An 8,218-nucleotide genomic window follows, 5' to 3' on the forward strand; every position below is an offset into this window, starting at 1 on the left:
TGTTTTAAACTACTTGCTATGTTTTACTGGATATATTTTCACTGGATATACAAATTTCAAGACAGCTATGTAGATCTGTCAGACGTTCCAAGAAGGGGTTCTTGGAAACACCAAGGGGTTAATCTAAGGGTAACAAGGAAGATACCTTTTTCAAGTGTACCACAAAATGTCTCAATTTTTTCTTTTATGTTCTCAGAGCACATCAGGAGAAATGTATCATATCAACAATTTTCTGAATAGTGTTGATGTATACTATTTCATTCAGATTGCCTTTAAAGATCAAGAGAGCAAAACTGCTATTGTTACATTATTAATATAACAATATTATATTGAGAATATAAAATCATATTTTAGAACAAAAGCCATAATAATGCTTGGTTATATTTATACACAATCTTGAGAGCAACTGTTTATATAGATCAGTACTAACATAATACCAAAAAGGGATTTCTCCCATATCAACCAAATAATACCTTGCTCTGGAAGACACTGAGTTAGCATTCTGTGGATTGCTTTATTGGTGGTACCCTGATTTTTATTTTTAAATATGTTTACAAACTAGTGTAATGTTGGAATCTAACCAATAGTAGCTTATTCAACAACTGAGATTAAACTGACTTCTTGTACCTCTTTGGAAACATGATTAACCTTTAGGTCTTTAGGATTTTTATATTTCTGTGTTTAAAAAATCTAAATACCAAGCATCAATTGCAGTTCATTCAATCTGGTGTATTTGCTCATTAAAATGTTGAACTCTTATGTACTTCCAGCATCCATGAACAAGTTTGCCTTTTGTTATTAGACTAGTTTTATTGATTTTGAACAAATTATTAATCCATTTTCAAGGAGAGAAATGACACTGGTCATGTTTAAACAATTTATAAAGTAGTAGACTGAAAACAATGATTTGTAAAAATGGTTTGATGCATTTTAATTTTATTTTTTGTAATTCTTTGGTCACTTACTGCCAGTGGATACCCCTACAGATTTAGTGAACTGTGGTATGTTCATTGGTGAGTGAATAGTTGTGAATATAAGAACTGGGTTGGAAGGTGTTCAAATATCTTTTAAGTGTCTTCCCACATGGGTATTAAAAGGAGCAAGGAAAGAATTCAGTCTTGGGGGGTTAGATTTTTAACAAAATGTGGGAATGACCTTGAGGAAACAGCGGGGATGAAATGCTGCCTAGGAAATCAGACAAGAAACATGTGCCCCCAGTGGTTCAACTGTCAGAGAAAGAAACTTAGAAAGGACTCTGCCCTAATAGAACATGCAGTTAAAGGTGTTGGCAGGAACTTTTGTGCTAACATTAACTTCTGTTAATTAGCCTTACAATAAATCAAATCTGTCATCAATCAATCATCTGTCACATTTCCTGTCTGGTTTAACCAGATCATCTTACAGATATTGAAAAAGAATTGGAGTATTGACCAATATTGATTAAAAAGAAAGGATTACTATGTTCTGGATACATTTATGCTTGCTGCAACTCCTAGAAGCTGTTCCAAAAAGCTACAAGGTGTCAGGGTCTCCATTTTCAGCCTGGCACCTTGCTTGGTTCCTGCTATTAAAGGGGAAGGGAGAGAGGAGATATTTGGGCAATCCATACGTATGTGTCAAATAGTGGGAAATGGGGTGGTGGTTGTAGTAGGGAATGGGAGGGGGAAATGACAATGGAAGAAGAACAGATCACCAAACCAGCAAGATCTTCAAGGCCATTTGCCCTGAGAATGGAATGTTATTAGTTTCATACCTCAGTTTCTCAAACCATCTTACCGGCATCACATTGGCTGGCTGAGAGACTGATCTCATGGGGGGAGGGATTGGGAATTGGAAATAATAGTTTTGTATTTTGCGTGGAAACACCCGATTTCGCTTTGCTGCAACCAGTTTCAGTAAAAGTTCCTTTGCTTCAACTAAATGGACTCACGAGTCCTACTTTCCTGAATGCAAACTGACTACAAAGATGCGCTAAAATCATGTATTGATTTTATATCCTTTTATTTTTATAAGGCAGTGAGCATATCCAACACATCTTCCTTCTCCTATTTTTCCCACAGCACCCATGTGAGATGAATAGGGTTGAGAGTAAGTAAGCTCAAGGTGGCTTTCATGGCCAAGGCAGGACTTCAACTTACTGACTCTTGCTTTATAACCCAGTGCCTTAACAATTAGATCAAACTGGCTCTTTATTTACTCATGTATTGCCTACTTTTGAAATATGAGTTGTGTCCTGAACTATATACCTGGTAATCTTATCTCATTAAAGCACCAAATAGATGTGTTCTCCATTGTAGTGGTGGCAGCATCCAGGAATGGGTTGTCCTCGTCTGCTAGCCAATAGGACTGAGACTGTCAAAGCTGTGAAGACACGCCTACACCAACGGTCCCCAGTTTCTGTCTCAGTCCTGGCGGTGGACAGACGTGTCTTTGCTTGGTCAACCATTCCTGAATGCTTGCTGATTGCTTGGATATTGCTTTTTCTGTAGACTTTTCCCCTTTTTATTTACAGTTTAGTTGGCTTAGATTCCAGCATGAAGTGCTTCCAGCACGAGCCCGCTGAGGGCCGCTTTGCGGCAAGTCAGGCCACCGGCTGGTGATCTTGACTGGGCAGCCAGATCGAGCTTGCTCGCTGCGCTGACCCAGAGCCTGGACATTGGCTCTTGTGAATTCCGGCTCAGTGGGGAGCTTAGCACTCCGCTTTGAGCCGAAGGGCAGCTGGGATGACAGCAAAGCCCGAGCTGTCAAAGGACAGTGGTCGCCGGAAAGAGGAGTCCCTGTCCTATCCGGACACACTCTCTTCGCCCCGTTTTGGTCGCTGGAGGCCAGGGGCCCAATTCCCGAGTCTCTACTCCATCGCTGGCTATTGGGGGCGAATCACTCGCCCCCACGGAGAGGGCTCGTAACTTGGGCGGCGTCCTGGACGCACGGCTGTCTTTAGAAGATCATTTTACAGCCGTGGCCAGGGGGGCTTTTTATCAGGTTTGCCTGATACGCTAGTTACGCCCCTTTCTAGATCGGGACTCCCTACGCACAGTCACTCAGGCACTCGTCACTTCCCGCCTGGACTACTGCAACGCTCTACATGGGGCTCCCCCTGGGGTGCACCCGGAGGCTCCAGCTGGTCCAGAACGCGGCCGCGCGGGGGATTATGGGGCGATGAGGCGCTCCCATGTGACACCTCTCCTGCACGAGCTGCACTGGCTCCCGGTGGTCTTCCGGGTGCGCTTCAAGGTGTTGGTGACCACCTTTAAAGCGCTCCATGGCTTAGGGCTGGGGTACTTACGAGATCACCTTCTGCCACCAATAGTCTCCCACCGGCCAGTACGCTCTCACAGAGTGGACCTCCTCAGGGTACCGTCCGCCAGACAATGTCTTTGGAGAGTCGCTGGAGCCATTGCTGGTGGAAACTAAAGACAAACGTAAAGTCCTCCCTTCCCTTTCTCGACGGACAGACTCACGTCCTTCTCCATATTTCAGAAGCCAGTCCTTCCGAGGCCCTGATGGGGGGTTTGGCTCACCTAGGGCGCAGCGCCTGTTCCAACCTAGGCAGGGTCAATCTCAGGATAGGGCAGGGAAGTTTAAGCAATTCCCTCCTAAGCGGCCCTTTCTAGGGGGAGGGAGCCATCCTTACTGGCGCCAGCGATAATTGCCTCATGAACCCTCCCATTGCGGGACGCCTGGCCTATTTTGCCAGGCGCTGGGACGGTATCACAACGGATGCATGGGTTCTGGGGACGGTCCGTTTGGGCCTCTCCTTAGAGTTCCTCTCTACTCCCCCGAGGTTTTTCATCTCTTGCCCGATTTTGGGTAATCCGGTCAAACGGACCCTCATGGAAACTGCTATCCAACACCTTTTGGATATACATGCCATTCAACCAGTTCCAGAGGTCGAGCAGGGGATGGGGTTTTATTCCACCCTCTTTGTAATTCTGAAGGCCTCGGGCGGGTACAGGGCAATTCTGGATCTCAAAAGACTGAACCGCTACGTTATCTACAAACGGTTCAAGATGCATTCTCTTAAGTCCATTTTGGACAGCATCAGGGAGGGCGACTTCCTCACCTCAGTTGACCTTACTGAGGCCTATTTACATATCCCCGTTTGTTCAGGTCATAGGAAATATCTCCGCTTCTGTTATGCAGACCGGCACTATCAGTATTGAGCCTTACCCTTTGGCCTGTTGTCAGTGCCCAGGGTTTTCACGAAGGTGTTGGCGGTCTTAGCTGCCCACCTGCGAGCTCGCCCCATGCATGTCCAGTGCTATCTGGATGACATCCTGATCCAATTTGCATCTCACGAAATGGCATGTGCGGACCTCAAGGACACCATGCAGGTGCTACAGGAGCACGGGTTTTCTGTCAACCTGACTAAAAGTCATCTGGTCCCTACCACACAGTTACTGCATTTAGAGCGGAGATTGATACTGTTGAATGCAGGGTCTATCTCTCCTCTACTGTAGGGCGAGTCTTATTGATCTGGTTCATCAAGTCAAGGGAGCTCATTCGGTGCCCTTGTCGATGCTTTCGTGACTGCTGGGCAAGATGGTATCCTGTATATCAATTGTGTGGTGGGCGCGTTTGCATGCCAGGGCCATACAGTGGGTTCTCCTTCCTTATCAGAGGGCGGGTACAAGTACCTCTTTGCACAAGGTTAGCCTACCTCCACCCGCCTTGCATTCCCTGGGGTGGTGGCTTTCCCCGGGTTTGACAATAGGTTGTACATTTAAGGAGCCGGAGTGTTTAACAGTTACGACTGATACCAGTCTCTTTGGTTGGGGAGCCCATCTGCAGGATAGGGTAGCCCAGGGCAGGTGGTCTCCAGCAGATTTGGCCCATAACATTAATTGGCTGGAACTCAGGGCTGTTCTTCTGGCCCTTAGGGAGTTCCAGGATCTGGTGACAGGCAGACGCCTTTTGATTCTCACTGATAACGTGGCCGCCAAGGCACACATCAATAGATAAGGAGGTACCCAGTCCAGGGCCCTTATGGAGGAGGCTGAGCGCCATTTAATTTAATTAATTTAATTTAATTTAATTTAATTAATTAATTTAATTTAATTTAATTTAATTTAATTTATCGCATTTCTATGCCGCTCAACTCCCAAAGGACTCTGGGCGGCTTACAGCAAAAATAATGTGAACAATGAACATAGAAAAATTATTTTAAAACATTATAAAAACATTTTAAAAACATTAAAAGGCCATGCACATCATTCATGGCCGGATCTCGCAAGATTGCAACAGCGAGATCAACAGCCCCAGGCCTGCCAGAAAAGCCAGGTCTTCACCGGAAGGCCAATAGGGTGGGGGTAGTCCGGATCTCAGGAGGGTAGTTCGGATCTCAGGAGGTAACTGGTTCCAGAGAGCTGGGGCAGCCACAGAGAAGGCCCTCCCCCGCGGGCCCGCCAGCCAGCATTGTTTAGCTGACGGGACCCAGAGGAAACCAACTCTGTGGGATCTTACCGGTCGCTGGGAGGTATGCGGTAGAAGGTGGTCTCGAAGATAGCCTGGCCCTGAGCCATTTAAGGCTTTAAAGGTAATAACCAACACCTTGAATTGTGCCCGGAGACCAATAGGGAGCCAGTGCAGCTTGCAGAGAATTGGTGTAATGTGGGTGTATTTAGGTGTACCCACAACAAGCCTTTGCCTCTGGGCAGAGCAGCTCCAGATATCATTGTGGGCCGAGCATATTGCAGGGATCGTCAATGTTAGGGCTGATTGGCTCAGCAGGGCTACAATTGACCATGCAGAGTGGCGCCTGGACCCAGATTTCAGGAAATGGTGAAGCGCTTTGGACAGCCGACGGTGGACCTCTTCGCCACCCTAACAATGCTCACCTGGACAGATTCTTCACAAGGTTTGTGGTTCCGTGGGCGGAGAAAGTCAATGCACTTCGCAGCCCTTGGCCAGCAGAACTGCACTATGCCTTTCCACCTCTTCCCCTCATCCCGAGGGTGGTAAAGAAGATTCTTGCAGAGCGGGCAGAAGTGATCCTGTTGGCACCGCACTGGCCACGCCACCCTTGATTTGCCGACTTAGTGGCCCTTTCGGTGGCCAGGCCTTGGAGAATACCGCCGGACAGAGTCTCCCTCAGCCAGGGGGCAGTGGCCCATCCGGATCCTCAGTGGTTCCACTTGACCGCCTGGTGTTTGAGCGGCAGGCTCTGAGCCTGGGCCACTATTCTTTCGAGGTCATTGACACCATCCAGGCCTCCCGGAGGGCGTCTACCAATCGGATTTATGATGCCACTTGGCGGGCATTTTGCTCCTGGTGTAGTAAGTCGGCCCTTGACCCAACCTTAGTGATTGTGCCTCAGATTCTTCAGTTTCTGCAAGTGGGGCTGACAAAGGGGCTATCGCCCAACACGCTCCGCCGCCAGGTGGTAGCTGTCTCCTCAGTTTTCTCCTGTGGGGGTTTGGACTCCCTGGCTCACCACCCTAACAGTCAAAGGTTCCTCAGGGGCGTGGCAAATCTTAGGTCTCTGGAGGTTCACCGTTTTCCGACCTGGGACCTCACCAAGGTGTTGCAGGCCCTGATGGAAGGTCCCTTTGAGCCCCTGTGAGAGGCCTCCTTGCGTTTCCTGTCCTTCAAGGTGGCCTTCCTGGTCACCATAACTTCAGCCAGGAGGATCTCAGAACTGGCAGCTCTTTCTGTCCGTCCAGACCTGTGTGTCTTTCTATTGCAAAAGTTTTATTGCAAAAGTTTTACAATTACATTTTCACCCTTTTTCCCCCCCCACCCCCCACCCCAAACTTCCCAACCTCCCTAACCCTCCCTAACCCTCCCCTCCTCCCAGACTTCCCTATAATATACTCATAACTGGTAAAGAAAGATAAAAAAAACACACACAAAAAAACCCTTAATATAACACTTATGTAAAAACTTGAACCCCTTCCTCCCCTGTATAGTTTTTCTTTTTACCCTCATTACCTTAAAATATTTCTAATACATTATTTTCAAATAAAAGCTATTTGATACTTTCTAGTTTGATATTTGTTCTGAACATATTCTATCCACCTTTTCCATTCCCATTCATAAGTCTCTTGTGAACAATCTTTTAAGTATGCTGAAATCTTCGCCATCTCTGCAAAACTGGCCGTCTTCAAAGTCCATTCCTCAATAGTGGGCAGAGCTTCATTTTTCCAATATTTACCTATCAACAATCTTGCTGCTGTTATCATATACAATATCAATTTTGTTTCACCCGATGTAAAACCCTTAACTATACCCAATAAAAACAATTGTGGAGAGAATTGAATTTTTTTCTTCAAAACATTCTGCATGACCCACCAAATTTTTATCCAAAAAGCCTTAACTTTCCTACAGGTCCACCAAACATGATAATACGTAGCATCCAAACATTCACATCTCCAACATTTTGGCTGAACATTAGGGTACATACATGACAACTTTTTGGGATCTAAATGCCATCTATAAAACATTTTATAGAAATTTTCCCTCAGGTTCTGCGACTGTGTAAATTTAACATTCTGAACCCAAATTTTTTCCCATGTTTCCAACATCACTGGTTCTTCAAAATTTTGTGCCCACTTAATCATACAATCTTTAACTAATTCAGTTTCTGAATCCCTTTCTAGCAAAACATTATAAAGCCTTTTGATATGCATTGGACCTTTCTCTTTTATATGTCTAACCAATTCTTCCTCATGCAACATAATACCAGTTTTTTGGTCCTCTTTCCATCTCAATTGTAATTGATTATATTGTAACCAAGTTAAATTAATCCCTTCGTCCAACAGTGTCTGCAATGTCTTCAGCTGCCATCTGCCCGCATCTGTAAAAAGAACCTCTTTGTATGAAAACCCCCCGAGTGACATTATATTTGTATTCCACAAAGTATGACCAAGATCCAGCCATAGCGGTATTTTATAATCCCATTTGAGTCGGTGCTTCTTCCAAACTCTCATCAAAGAGTCTCTAAGTATATGACTTTTAAATACTTTATCAACTTTGTCATCATAAAATAAGTAAGCATGCCATCCAAATTCAAGATCAAAACTTTCTGCGTTCAATATTCCAGCCTTTTTACTTCCAAACCAATCACTTGTTAAAGTTAAAGCTGCTGCATCATAATATAACTGTAGGTTTGGAAGTTTAAGACCTCCTCTTTCTGGAACATCTTGCATAATTTTCAGTTTCACTCTCGGCTTTTTCTCGTTCCAGACAAACTTATTAAGTCCAGTTTGCCAGACTTTCA

The sequence above is a fragment of the Pituophis catenifer genome, unplaced genomic scaffold (assembly GCF_029215685.1).
Source record: "Pituophis catenifer annectens isolate HBS135680 unplaced genomic scaffold, rPitCat1.0.hap2 SCAF_7, whole genome shotgun sequence".
Taxonomy (NCBI): Eukaryota; Metazoa; Chordata; class Lepidosauria; order Squamata; family Colubridae; genus Pituophis; species Pituophis catenifer.